This window comes from Mobula hypostoma, chromosome 1 (genome assembly GCF_963921235.1).
Source record: "Mobula hypostoma chromosome 1, sMobHyp1.1, whole genome shotgun sequence".
In the NCBI taxonomy this organism is placed as follows: Eukaryota; Metazoa; Chordata; class Chondrichthyes; order Myliobatiformes; family Myliobatidae; genus Mobula; species Mobula hypostoma.
In genome coordinates, this window is record NC_086097.1 from 96,435,481 (window position 1) to 96,450,932 (window position 15,452).

Here is a 15,452-nt window from a genome sequence, read left to right on the forward strand (position 1 = left end):
GGATTGAGAGCTTCAAGTTCCTATGAGTGATAATTACTAGTAGCGTGTACTAGTCTAACTATATAGACGCCAAGGTCAAGAAAGCTTCTATGTCAGGAGGCTGAAGAAATTCGGCATATTCCAACCAAACCTTACCAGTTTTGCATCGCAGAAAACATCCTTTCAGGATACGTAACAGCTTGGTCTGGCAACTGCACTGTACGTGACCACAAGAAACCACAAGGAGTTGTAGAGACAGCTCATGGACTCTGAAAAACAGCCAGCATAATCAAAGATCCCACACACTGGACACTCTCCTCCCATTTTCATGAGCAGAAGATACAAAAACCTGAAAACACATACTACCAGGCTCAAGGACAGCTGCTTCTCTGCTGTTATAAGACTACTGAATAGTTCCCTAGTACAATCAGATGGACTCTTGACTACAAATTGACTCGTTGTTAACGTTGTTAACAACGGATGGTGCAATCCTGGTCATATTACGATCAAGGAACGTGTTTGTAGACTGGATATTGAACTTTTTGCTGTTGGATTCTGGCCATATTCCACCGAGATACAACACTGGGCGTCACGGGAGGTTGTTCCTGCCTGTGGCCATCGAACTTTGCAGCTCCTCCCGTGGAGGGTCACACACCCTGAGTCAGTAGGCTGGTCCTGGACTTATTTCCATCTGGCATAGTTTGCATATTGTTGTTTGATTGTTTGTGGTTTTTGTATTACTATATTTATGCTCTATTCTTAGTTGGTGCGGCTGTAACGAAACCCAATTTCCCTCGGGATCAATAAAGTATATCTATCTATCTATCTATAATCAACCTCATTATGATCTTGCACCTTATTGTTTACCTGCACTTTCTCTATAGATGTTACACTTCATTTTGCCTTCTGTTACTGTTATACCTTGTTCTATCCCAATACATTATGTAATGATTTGATCTGTATGAATAGTATGCAAGACAAGCTTTTCATTGTATATCAGCACATGTGACAATAATAAACTGATTACAAATCATCATTAACCACCTTTCCATTGCAAGGTCAGATATGGAAATGCCAAATGACAAATCCATTCACAGCTTCTCAAATACTAGCTGCCTCATCTGCATGTATAACAATCGGGAATAATGAGATAGAGTTTATGCAGTTTATGACAGAAGGGAAAAAGCTGTTCCTGTGGACTGTAAACACTGCACTTTCCAGTGACGCTCTCTTCTTTGAAATAACAAGACAGGTAGATTATGTATGGATTTTTAAAATACCTTTGATCAGGATGTAAAAGTCATGAATGAAGTCAGAAAACATGGTCAATAAGATGTTATACATACTTTAGATGTGCAAAGGTCTGTGTTTACCACTCACAGGAACAATTTAGATTCAACTGAAACAATTGGATCAAACTACATCAGTGCAGTGTGTCTGCACAAAGTGGAGTCGGAGAGTAGTACAGCATGAAAACAGGCCCTTTGGTCCAACTGGCCCATGCGAACCACAGCATCTAGACTGCTAGTCCCAGTTGCCCACATTTGGCCCATAACCTTCCAAGCCCTCTCCCTCAAAGTAGCTACACAAATGCCAGAAGGTGAAACCTAACACCATGAATGGCTGTGATGCTTTAATACCAGATGAGCTCAACACCTTTTGTGCATACATTGAAAGGAAGAATAAAACTACATCTCTGCAGAATCTGGTGTCCCTGTGATCTCTGTCTTGGAGCTGGCGTCAGAACATCTTTCAAGGGGATGAACCCTTGCAAAGCATCAGGCCCTGGTAGGCACTGAAAAACTGTGCCAACCAACTGGCAGGAGTGTTCAAGGACATCTTCAATCTCTCACTACTGCAGTCAGAGGTTTCCACCTGCTTCAAAAGGGCAATAATCATATCAGTGCCCAAGAAGAGCACAGTGAGCGGCTTCAATGACTATCACCTAGTTGCACTCAAATCTACCGTGATGAAGTGTTTTCAGATGCTGGCCATGGCCAAAATCAACTCTTGCCTAAGCAAGGGCCTGGATCCACTGCAATTTGACTATCACCACAACAGGTCTACAGGGATACAATCATACCGGTCTTCTACTCGTTCTTGGATCACCCAGACAACATCAATATCTATGTCAGGCAGCTGTTTATTAATTACAGTTCAGCATTCAACACCATCATACTCTCAGTACTAAATCAACAAACTCCAAAATCTGGGTCTCTGTACCCCCTCTGCAACTGGGTCTTGGACTTCCTCATTAGGAAAATTGGAAATAATATCTCCTCCTCGCTGACAATCAATACTGGCACACCTCAAAGATGCGTGCCGAGCCCACTAGTCTACTCTCTCTATACCCACAATTGTGTTACTAGACACAGGTCAGATGCTCTATAAATTTGCTGAGGACACAACTATTGTTGGGGAATTTCAGATAGTGATGAAGAAGCATATAGCATTGAGATAGCGCAGCTTTTTAAGTGGTGTCACAACAACAACCCTGCACTCAACATCAGTAAAGACCAAGGAATTCATTGTGGACTTCAGGAAGGGGAAGTCGAGGGAATGCACACTAGTCATCAAGGAATCAGAACTGGAAAGGGTGAGCAGTTTCATATCCTTGGTGGGGGTAACATCTCTGAAGATCCATCCTGGGCCCGACATATTGAGGCAATTACAAAGAAAGCACAACAGCACCTGTATTTCATTTCAAGTCTGAGGAGATTTAGTATGTTACCAAAATCTATCTCAAATTTCTGCAGATGTATCGTGGAGAGCATTCCAACTGGTTGTATCACTGTCTGGAGAGGCCACTGCACAGGATAGGAAAAAGCTGCAGAAAGATACAAACTCATCTTCACAAGGCAAACACAAAATAATCTGCAGATGCTGGGGTCAAAGCAACAGTCACAACACGCTAGAGGAACTCAGCAGGTCGGGCATCATCTGTGGAAAAGATCGGTCGATGTTTCGGGCTGGAACCCTTCATCAGGACTGAAGAGGGAAGGGGCAGAGGCCCTATAAAGAAGGTGGGGGGAGGGTGGGAAGGTTCCAGGTGAAAAACCAGTAAGGGGAAAGATAATAGGGTGGGGGAGGGGAGGCAGGGAGGTGATAGGCAGGAAAGGTGAAGAAAGAATAGGGGAAAACACAATGGGTAGTAGAAGGAGGCAGAACCATGAGGGAGGTGATAGGCAGCTGGGGGAGGGGGCAGAATGAAATAGGGATAGGGGAAGGGAGGGGGAGGGAATTACCGGAAGTTGGAGAATTCTATGTTCATACCAAGGGGCTGGAGACTACCTAGACGGTATATGAGGTGTTGCTCCTCCGACCTGGGTTTAGCCTCATCATGGCAGTAGAGGAGGCCATGTATGGACATATCTGAATGGGAGTGGGAAGCAGAGTTGAGGTGGGTGGCTACTGGGAGATCCTGTCTGTTTTGGCGGACGGAGTGGAGGTGCTTGACGAAGCGGTCCCCCAATCTGCATCAGGTTTCACTGATGTAGAGGAGGCTGCACCGGGAGCACCGGATGCAATAGATGACCCCAACAGACTCACGAGTGAAGTGTTGCCTCACTTGGGAGGACTGTTTGGGACCCTGAATGGTGGACAAACTTCCACTCAGCCCTCAAATTCACTTGGGTCTACCTCGGACACTTCGCTCCCTTTCTCGATCTCTCAGTCTCCATCTCTGGAGACAGACTGTCCACTGATATCTTCTACAAGCCCACTAATTCTCATAACTACCTCAACTATACCTCTTCCCACCCTGCCACATGCAAAAATGCCATTCCCTATTCCCAGTTCCTCCGTCTCCGCTGCATCTGCTCCGAGGATGAGGTTTTCTGTTCCAGGACATCTCAAATGTCCTCTTTCTTTAAGGATCATGGTTTCCCTTCTGCTGTCATCAATGATGTCCTCACACGCATCTCCTCCATTTCCCGCACTTCGGCTCTCACCCCATCCTCCCGCCACAACAGGGACAGAGTTCCCCTTGTCCTCACCTACCGCCCCACCAGCCTCCGGATCCAGCACATTATCCTCCGCAACTTCCGCCACCTTCAACAGGACCCCACCACTAAGCACATCTTTCCCTCTCCACCCCTCTCCGCCTTCTGCAGGGATCGGTCCCTCCGTGACTCCCTGGTCCACACGTCCCTCCCCACGGATCTCCCACCTGGCACTTATCCCTGTAAGCACAAGTGCTGCACCTCCTCTCTTGCCACCATTCAGGGCCCCAAATAGTCTTTCCAAGTGAGGCAACACTTCACTTGTGAGTCTGTTAGGGTCATCTATTGCATCCGGTGCTCCCGGTGCAGCCTCCTCTACATCGGTGAGACCCGACGCAGATTGGGGGACCGCTTCGTTGTGCACCTCCGCTCCGTCCGCCAAAACAGACAGGATCTCCCAGTAGCCACCCACTTCAACTCTGCTCCCCTCTCCCATTCAGATATGTCCATACCTGGCCTCCTCTACTGCCATGATGAGGCTAAACTCAGGTTGGAGCAGCAACACCTCATATACCGTCTAGGTAGTCTCCAGCCCCTTGGTATGAACATAGAATTCTCCAACTTCTGGTAATTCCCTTCCCCTCCCTTCCCCTATCCCTATGTCACTTTGCCCCCCTCCCCCAGCTGCCTATCACCTCCCTCATGGTTCCGCCTCCTTCTACTACCCATTGTGTTTCTCCTATTCTTTCTTCACCTTTCCTGCCTATCACCTCCCTGCCTCCCCTCCCCCACCCCTTTGCCTTTCCCTTTACTGGTTTTTCACCTGGAACCTACCAGCCTTCTCCTTCCCACCCTCCCCCCACCTTCTTTATAGGGCCTCTGCCCCTTCCCTCTTCAGTCCTGACGAAGGGTTCCGGTCCGAAATGTCGACCGATCTTTTCCACGGATGCTGCCTGACCTGCTGAGTTCCTCCAGCATGTTGTGAGTGTCATCTTCATAAGGCCACGCCTCAGAAAGGCGGCATCCATCATTAAGACTCCCAGCACCCAAGACATGCCCTCTTCCCATTGCTACTATCAGGGAGGTAGTACAAGAGCCTAAACACTCAATGTTTTAGGAATAGATTCTTCCCATCTGCTATCAGATTCCTGAATGGATAGTGAATGCGTGTCCACTACCTCACTACTTTGTTCATTTTTCTTGTTCTTTTTGTCACTATATATTTACACACACACACACACACACACACGATTCCAAACAAGTGGTTTCTATGTCTGCTTACCATTATCAAACCAGTCTAGTAGTTTTCCGAAAGGTATTGCCAGAGCTTCTACAAAATAATATTTCTTTAAAATACTATTCTAATATACCATCAGATAAAGCAATTTATATTGGATCTTTGATTTAACCAGATTGACTGACTTCACTGAAAAAATTAGAGAACCCCCCCTAAAAAGGACCCGAAATCCTTCTTTTAGATCACATCTAACCATCAAAGATGAAAATCTGCTTCTTCATCTCAAAGTCAAACTGATTGTCATATGACAAATACATTATTGCACAGGTGCAACAAAAAAAAACTTGCAGCAGCATTATGGTACCATAGCATCATATAAGCAGTATTTACAAGAAAAAACATGAATTATACACTTCTTTTTTTACAAGAACAAAGTCCATTTTAGTGCAAAGTGATCAAAATCCTCAATATTGTATTCTATCATCAGAACATTACTTGAAATAAAGGGTTACCCAAAACCACAGACAGTTGAGAACCGGATGAATTAACAGCCTCCAGCTTGTTGAATTCACATTCTAAAATGGGAGACGTCAAAACATCAGTGGTAGTTTAAAACTGTTCCATTAATTCAGACATAACAGGTCTCCTCCAGCGAAAAATTATCGAAGACAGTTTATGTTCATTTGACCCAGCTGAAACAGTGCTTTTAATTTAGTTTACATATGTGACCTTCCACAACATTCAAATATTTAAATTTCAGATTTTGGTAATGGTCTTGGAAAGGATTCAGTGTTTATTTTCAATTATATTTCTTCTTTCACTGAATAAACTAATTTGCTTAGCACCAAAAGCAGATAAACATAACATGTAACCTGTTACAGGTTAATGCAACATAACATGCAGCTGCTGTGTACCTTTTACTCATTAAGACTACAAGATATAAGAGCAGAAACAAGAGAAAATCTGCAGATTCTGTAAATCAAAGCTACACATAAAAAATGCCAAAGGAACTCAGCAGGCCAGGCAGCATCAATGGAAAAGTGTAAACAGTCAAGGTTTCAGGTTAAGTCCCTTCACGGGAGCAGAATTAGGTCATTTGGCCCATAGTGTCTGCTCCGCCATTTCATCATGGCTGCCTTATCTCCTGCCTTTTCCCAGTATCCCTTTTTTTATAGGCATCCGTTAGTCTCCATGAGACCATGGATTTGCGCCTTGGAAGGTTTCCAGGGCGCAGGCCTGGGCAAGATCGTATGGAAGACCGGCAGTTGCACATGCTGCAAGTCTCCCCTCTCCACACCACCAATGTTGTCCAAGGGAAGGGCACTAGGGCCGATACAGCTTGGCACCGGTGTCATCGCAGAGCAATATGTGGTTAAGTGCCTTGCTCGAGGACACAACACGCTGCCTCAGCTGAGGCTCCAACTAGCAACCTTCAGATCACTAGACTGACGCCTTAACCACTTGGCCACGCGCCAACACTTTATGCCCGGCTTAATCAAGAATCTATCAACCTCTGCCTTAGATGTACCCAATGGCCTCCATAGCCGCCTGTGGCAACGAATTCCACAGATTCACCACTCACTGCCTAAAGAAATTCCTCCTCATCTCTGTTTTAAAGGACATCCCTGAGGCTCTGTCCTAAGTCTTAGACTTCCACTCCCCCCACCCCCATAGGAAACATCCTCTCCACATCTACTCTACTAAGGCTATTCAACATTTGATAGGTTTCAATAAGGTCACTCCTCATTCTTCTAAATTCCAGTGAGTTGAGGCCCAGAGGCATCTAACACTCCTCATATGTCACCCCTTAAAACACAGAGTCATTTTCATGAACCTCCTTTGAACCCTCTCCAGAGTCAGCAGATCCTTTTTTAGACAAGGGGTCCAAAACTGCTCACAATACTCCAAGTGAAGCCTCACCATGCTTCATACAGCCTCAACATTACATCCTTGCTTTTATATTCTAGTCCTCTCGAAATGAATGCTAACATCGCATTTGTCTTCCTCACCAGCGACTCAACCTGCATATCAACCTTTAGGGAATCCTGCACAAAGACTCCCAAATCTCTTTATACCTCAGATTTTTAAATTTTATTTCCATTTATAAAATAGTCTACACTTTTATTTCTTCGACTAAAGGCACGGATGTCACGGACCGATTGCAGGGCATCCTCAAGAGTGAAGGTGAACAGCCAGAAGTGGTAGTGCATGCCGACACAAATGATGTCAGGAAGAGGAGGAAAGAAATTCTGCAGCGTGACTTCAGAGAACTCGGAAGAAAGCTGAAAAGCAGAACCTCCAGGGTGGTTATCTCCGGTTTGCTTCCAGTTCCTCGTGCTGGTGAGGGCAGGAACAGAGAGATAGGGGATCTGAATGTGTGGCTGAGGAGCTGGTGCGGGAAGCAGGGATTTACATTCTTAGACCACTGGGATCTGTTTTGGGGCAAGGATGAATTGTACAGAAGGGATGGATTGCACCTTAACAGGCGGGGGACCAGCATTCTAGCAGGCAGATTTGCCACTGCTACACGGGTATGTTTAGATTAAGTAGTGGGGGGGGGGGCGGAGGAGAGGATATATAAGGATGGAGTTAAAGGAAAAGAGAGAATAAGGAAAGTTAAGAAAAACAACAGAATTAACGGGGCAGAAAGCTCAGGAAGGGATCGGAGAGTATGGCAAAGTGCAATAGGAATCAATGTGAAAGGTGAGGGGAGTAATGGATTAAAAGTATTATATATGAATGCACGAAGTATAAGAAATAAAGTGGATGAGCTTGAGGCTCAGTTGGAAATTAGCAAGTATGATGTTGTAGGAATAACAGAAACATGGCTGCAAGAGGACCAGGGCTGGGAAATGAATATTCAAGGTATACATCCTATCGAAAGGACAGACAGGTGGGCAGAGGGGGTGGGGTGGTTCTGTTGGTGAGGAATGAAATTCAGTTCCTTGCGAGGGGCGACATAGAATGAGGAGATGTAGAGTCAGTATGGATGGAACTGAGAAATTGCAAGGGCAAAAAGACCCTAATGGGAGTTACCTACAGGCCCCCAAACAGTAGCCTGGATATAGGGTGCAAGTTGAATCAAGAGTTAAAATTGGCATGTCACAAAGGTAATGCTACGGTTGTTATGGGGGATTTCAACATGCAGGTAGACTGGGAAAATCAGATTGGTACTGGACCCCAAGAAGGGGATTTTGTGGAATGTCTCCGAGATGGATTCTTAGAGCAGCTTGTACTGGAACCTACCAGGGAGAAGGTAATTCTGGATTTAGTGTTGTATGATGAACCGGATTTGATAAGGGAACTCGAGGTAAAGGAGCCATTAGGAGGTAGTGACCATAATATGATAAGTTTTAAACTACAATTTGAGAAGGAGAAGGGAAAATCGGAAGTGTCAGTATTGCAGTTGAACAAAGGGGACAATGGAGCCATGAGGGAGGAGCTGGCTAAAGTTGACTGGAAAGATACCCTAGCAGGGATGACAGTGGAACAACAATAGCAGGTATTTCTGGGAATAATACAGAAGGTGCAGGATCAGTTCATTCCAAAGAGGAAGAAAGATTCTAAGGGGAGTAAGGGGCAACCATGGCTGACAAGGGAAGTCAAGGATAGTATAAAAATAAAAGAGAAGAAGTATAACATAGCAAAGATGAGCAGGAAGCCAGAGGATTGGGAAACTTTTGAAGAGCAACAGAGGATAACTAAAAAGGCAATATGGAGAGAAAAGATGAGATACAAAGGCAAGCTAGCCAAGAATATAAAAGCTTCTTTAGGTATGTGAAGAGGAAAAAATTAGTTAAGACCAAAGTTGGGCCCTTGAAGACAGAAATGGGTGAATTTATTACGGGGAACAAGGAAATGGCAGACAAGTTGAACAGGTACTTTGGATCTGTCTTCACTAGGGAAGATACAAACAATCTCCCAGATGTAATAGTGGCCGGAGGACCTAGGGTAACGGAGGAACTGAAGGAATTTCACATTAGGCAGAAAATGGTGTTGGATAGACTGATGGAACTGAAGGCTGATAAATCCCCAGGGTACTTAAGGAGGTGGCTCTAGAAATCGTGGACGCATTGGTAATTATTTTCCAATGTTCTATAGATTCTGGATCAGTTACTGAGGACTGGAGGGTAGCTAATGTTATCCCACTTTTTCAGAAAGGAGGGAGAGAGAAAACAGGCTATTATAGACCAGTTAGCCTGACATCAGTGGTGGGGAAGATGCTGGAATCAATTATAAAGGATGAAATAGCGGCATATTTTCGATAGCAGTAGCAGGATAGGTCCGAGTCAGCATGGATTTACGAAGGGGAAACCATGCTTGACTAATCTTCTGGAATTTTTTGAGGATGTAACTATGAAAATGGACAAGGGAGAGCCAGTGGATGTAGTGTACCTGGACTTTCAGAAAGCCTTTGATAAGGTCCCACATGGGAAATTAGTGGGCAAAATTAGAGCACATGGCATTGAGGGTAGGGTACTGACATGGATCATAAATTGGTTGGCAGACAGGAAACAAAGAGTAGGGATTAACGGGTCCCTTTCAGAATGGCAGGCGGTGACTAATGGGGTACTGCAAGGCTTGGAGCCGGGACCGCAGCTCTTTACAATAGACATTAATGATTTAGATGAAGCGACTAAAAGTAACATTAGCAAATTTGCAGATGACACAAAGCTGGGTGGCAGTGTGAAATGTGCGGAAGATGTTGAGATAATGCAGGATGACTTGGACAGGTTGGGTGAGTGGGCAGAAGCATGGCAGATGCAGTTTAATGTGGATAAATGTGAGGTTATCCACTTTGGTGGCAAGAACAGGAAGGCAGATTACTACTTGAATGGTGTCAAATTAGGAAAAGAGAAAGTACAACGAGATCTTGATGTCCTTGTTCATCAGTCACTGAGAGTAAGCATGCAGGTACAGCAGGCAATGAAGAAGGCTAATGGCATGTTGGCCTTCATAACAAGGGGAGTTGAGTATAGGAGCAAAGAGGTCCTTCTGCAGTTGTACAGGGCCCTGGTGAGACCACACCTGGAGTATTGTGTACAGTTTTGGTCTCCAAATTTGAGGAAGGACATTCTTGCTATTGAGGGAGTGCAGCGGAGGTTCACGAGGTTAATTCCCAGGATGATGGGACTGTCATATGTTGAAAGATTGGAGCGTCTGGGCTTGTATACACTGGAATTTAGAAGGATGAGAGGGGATCTGACTGAAACATGTAAGATTATTAAGGGATTGGACACGCTAGAGGCAGGAAACATGTTCCCGATGTTGGGGGAGTCCAGAACCAGAGGCCACAGTTTGAGAATTGTGAACTCCATTTAGAATGGAGTTGAGGAAAAACTTTTTCACCCAGAGAGTTGTGGATCTATGGAATGCTCTGCCTCAAAAGGCAGTGGAGGCCAATTCTCTGGATACTTTCAAGAAAGAGTTAGATAGAGCTCTTAATGATAGTGGAGTCAAGGGATATGGGGAGAAGGCAGGTATGGGGTACTGATTGTGGATGATCAGCCATGATCACAGTGAATGGCCTACTCCTGCACCTATTGTCTATTGTCTAAAGTGCATGACCATACACTTCCTGATAATGTATTCCATCTGGCACTTCTTTGCCCATTCTCCTAATCTGTCTAAGTCCTTCTGTAACCTGTCTGCTTCCTCAAAACTACCTATCCCTCCAGCCTTCTTTGTATCATCCGCAAACTTGGCCACAAGACCACTGATTCAGTCAACCTAGTCACTGACATGTAACGTAAAAAGAAACAGTCGCAACACAGACTCCCTGTGGAACTCCACTGGTCACTGGCAGCCAACCAGAAAAGGGTGCCTGTTTTCCCCCCATTCTTTGCCTTCTGCCAATTTACCAATGCTCTATTTAAATGCAGCCTTGTTACTCAAAGTAGTTTAATGCATATCCATTGTGACGATATCCTGAGTTATTCATTATGGACTGTGCTTTTAAAGAGAGAGAGCGTGCAGCTGTACAGCACAAACAACTTGTTATGTGCGTGTGTGTGTGCATATGTATGTATATATATATATATATATATATATATATATAGAGAGAGAGAGAGAGAGAGAGAGAGAGAGAGAGAGAGGGGGGAGGGCGGGGAGAGAGGGAGGTGGGAGGGGCGAAGACTGCTCACAGTTTGTTTGGGATTTCTGCAAGGACACTGCCAGCTTCTGAGTTCCTACAGAGAGAGAAGAGAGGAGCTACTTGATGGACAGCTGGTGTTCAGCACAACAGTACTTAAACTAGTGTAATTGCTTGATTCACAGGACACTCAGATGCACTAAGGTGTGGTGAAGTTACTGCTATTCTGTTCAGGTGCCCATGAGTGTGGGACTGAGGATCGATTGTGAGGGATCCATCTGTGATTATTAGTGCGTGAAAGAGCAACCCTGTGGAGTCTATCCGTGTGTCTAACCTTTGCCTGGGTTGGTAGACTATCGCTTGAAGACGGTGCTCTTAAGTTGGTCAAGTTTGGCTAACTTGGAAGTTTCAGAGGACAATGGGAAGAATCAACGGCATTGGCTTACTCAGACAACCTCAACACCTCTCCCTCTCCATCACTACTCAACTCAATACCACAAACTGAACTGAATTTTACCCATCATCGTAAGACTGTATCCATTTACCCCTAGGCTTGAAGAAGCTTGGTTTTTATATTTCCACACTTACATATAATCATTGCTAACCTGTTTGATATATCTGATTTTTTGTTACTGTATTGCGTGGTTACTAATAAATACCATTAGTTAACAGCAATACCAGACTCCAAGGTGTTTTCCATTTCTGCTGGTTCTTTAACCCATTACAGGGTACGTAATACCATTAAGAGAATGATTAAAGAAACAGAAAAATAATCCAGAGGCTCTTGACATCAGAATTGATTCCAAACTGGAACATAACTAGAGGTATGAGGACATATGGCATATCAATATAATTCGATATGTTGCAGGCAGAGAGTGTAAATCTCCTCTGTAAACCAAGTAAATAACTTTGTTCAGTGGAAATCTCCAGTAACTAGAGGGGACCTTTACAGCACGTTCACACTAGGCACATTTTGTGTATCTGAGATCAAAAACGGAACTAATCAATTAAAATATATGTGGTTAATAATCTTGAAAAGATCTGCAGATGCTGGAAATCCAAAGCAACACGCAGAAAGTGTTGGAGGAACTCAGCAGGTCGGGCAGCATCTATGGGAGAGAGTAAATAGTTGACACTTCGGGCCATCAGGACTCTGTAGTTTATGTTCCTTTTGTATTAGGAAAGTGAAAATAATTTACTGTATACACTATGTGCATCAATTCTTATTCATTCCATTAGACTTTACAGTACAGATATATATTACCAAAATTATGTTAAAGGAATGCAGGACCTCAGTTGTATAGACTACAGGGGTGCAGGGCTTAGATTGGTTTCCTTAAAAAGGGAAGGCTAAGAGAATATTTAACAAAGGTGTTCAAAATTAAGTGCTTTGATAGAGTAAATTATATGCCCTAATGACAGAACTGGTGGTAATTAGAAGCAAATTTGAGATAACTGACAAAGGAGATCAGAAAGTACTTTATAAAATTAGAACTCATTGTATGGTTTTTGAGAAGGTGGAAGTGAGCAAAACAATAATTTACTAAAGGAATTAGAATTATATAAATACATGAAACAGAAAGTTTTGAGGTTTGAGGAAAGATCAGAGAGTAAAGGCTAATACTACTTTGGGAGGAAATGCAAAGCAAGAAGATACTATTCAAAGATTCCATACAAATGAAAGTATATCAGAAAAGATCACCAAAATCAATTACTGTTCTGATTTAATAGAACAAGTAGTAATCGCTACTTAACAAAGTAAGAAATCATACATCAAAAACAGCAACAATGTCTGAACATCTTATACATTTCCTAAATGTCTCCAGCATTCTCTATTTTTGCCTCAGATATAATGATTCATTGCATTCAGAAGGCAGTTCCTATGTCAGAATTAGACCTTCCATTATGAGAACTTCAGACTTGATGTCAACACTGAGTACTTACAAGGAGTTTTCGTCCCACTAGTATACCAGTGTACTGTCGCCTTTGCTAATATCCCCTACCTATGAAACAAGATGTATGCAGATACTAAGATGGAGAACTCTGGGACATCAATCACAAGCTATGATTAGCTGCTTGACCAAAACATAGAATACAAAAATGCAGTGTAAAGATGCTTGTGAGGAAGGCCTTGCAAGATTTACAAGTCCAGAAGCGATTTTGCTCTATCTGAAACTAAAAGACTGCAGAATTTAGTATAATTGAATTGCATGGTAAGCATTTCCGTAGAGAGTTGATGGTAGTTACATTCAAACAAAGTAGAGTAGTAACAAGGACATTAATGAATTAGACAGGTTTCAATGACAATCTTGTAACTTTATGGTTACCATTATTAGTGAATTCTGCTTGCTCTAAATAATAATGGAAAAGTATCTAATGGAAGCAAGGAGATGGAAGAAAGCAAATCCTATGGAATAAAGAAGTTAAAAGCTTATGTCAAAAAGCCAAAGAAGAATGGTTAAACCAGGAATGTGAGCAAATAGAAAGAATCCTTATTACTGATCCAAAAATGTTACATCAACAAAGGTTACATCGAGAATATCACTGGTAAAAAGCTCCTCTGTTCTTCAGGTGGATGTTTAGAAGCAAAGGATGGTACCATTATCATGGAAAAAATTGAGATTATGAACAGATGGACTGAGTATATTCAGGAATTGTTTGAAGATGATCAAGGTGAAAAACCAGAAATTAAGAAAAACATTGAAGGTCCAAGTATTTTGAAATCTGAAGTTCGTAATGCAATAAATAAGATGAAGAAAGGAAAGGCAGCAGGTCCTGATGAATTAGTAGTAGAACAAATTATCGCCCTTGAAGATTATGGAATTGAAAAACTTACTGATTTACACATATGAGACTGGAATAATACCAGAAGAGACGAAAAAAATCAGTACTTATCACTCTTCCTAAGAAACCTGGAGCAATAGAATGTGAATTACATAGCACCATAAGTTTAATTTGTCATATCACCAAGATACTTCTAAGAATTTTGATTATAAGAGCTAAAAGTAAGATACAAGCTGAAATAGGTAAAGAACAATGTGGTTTTGTGAAAGACAAAGGTACAAGAAACGCAATACTGATGTTAAGGATACTATCAGGACGAGCTATTCAAGTGCAAAAAGATTTGTTTGTTTTATCGACTAACAAAAGCACTTGATAAAGTGAAGCACAATAAGTTATTTGAAATAATATAGGAAACTCTAGATCTAGATTCGAAAGACCTCTGCCTAATCAGAAATCTGTACTGGGAACAAACTGCCGCTGTAAGAATAGGTAGAGAAGTGAGTCACTTTACGAAAATCAAGAGAGGTGTAAGACAAGATTGTGTTTTCTCCTTTGATTTATTTAATATATACAGTGAAACAATATTAGAAAAAATAAGGACATTTTGGGATTCAAAGTTGGCGGTAAAAACACCAATAATTTCAGATATGCGGGTGACACTGTCTTAATTGCAAGTACGGAGGAAGAACTACAAAACTTAATTGATATAGTTGTTGAAGAAAGTGCAAAAATGGGTCTATCAATTGCAAAAAGACAGAATGTATGGTGATATCCAAAAAGAAGCAGAATCCTATCTGCAGGCAGAGAATAAACGGGGAAGACATAAAACAATTACAGAACTTTTGCTACTTAGGAAGCTGGGTGACATCAGATGGCAGGTGCGACATGGACATCGAAAGAAGAATAGGGATGGCGAAAGACACCTTTACGAGAATGAAGAGTATACTGACCAATACTAAACTAGGCATGACAACCAGCCTCAGAGTACTGAAATATTACATTTATCCAGTTACGTTATATGGCTCAGAATGTTGGACAATATCTAGTAATATGAGGAAATGAATTGAAGCAGCAGAGATGTGGTTTTTGAGGAGGATGCAAAGAATATCATGGATCATGGACAAAATAAATATCTAACAAGGATGTCATGAACAGAGCAAACACAAAAAAAGAAATAATGTATGAGATCATGAAAAGGCAATGTAACTTCATTGGACATGTGATTAGGAAAGAGGAGTTAGAATGCACGGTAATTTTGGGAAAGATTGAAGGGAAGAAAGCAAGAGGAAGACAAAGACAAATGATAATGGAGACAGCAGCCAGACTACTGGAAATGAATACCAATGAACTGATTGACTTGACCCGAAACAGGAGTGTGTGGGCCATGGCAGTCAAAGCTCAAACTAGGCATGGCACCCGA

The 15,452-nt window shown here is 42.7% G+C and overlaps 1 protein-coding gene across 3 annotated transcripts in view; it reads right to left on the bottom strand.

The window, feature by feature from the left end:
• The window catches only part of LOC134360215 (regulator of microtubule dynamics protein 3-like), a 340,314-nt gene that overhangs the window by 198,613 nt on the left and 126,249 nt on the right, over positions 1 to 15,452 (bottom strand). The gene's annotated exons all lie outside the window — the stretch shown is intronic.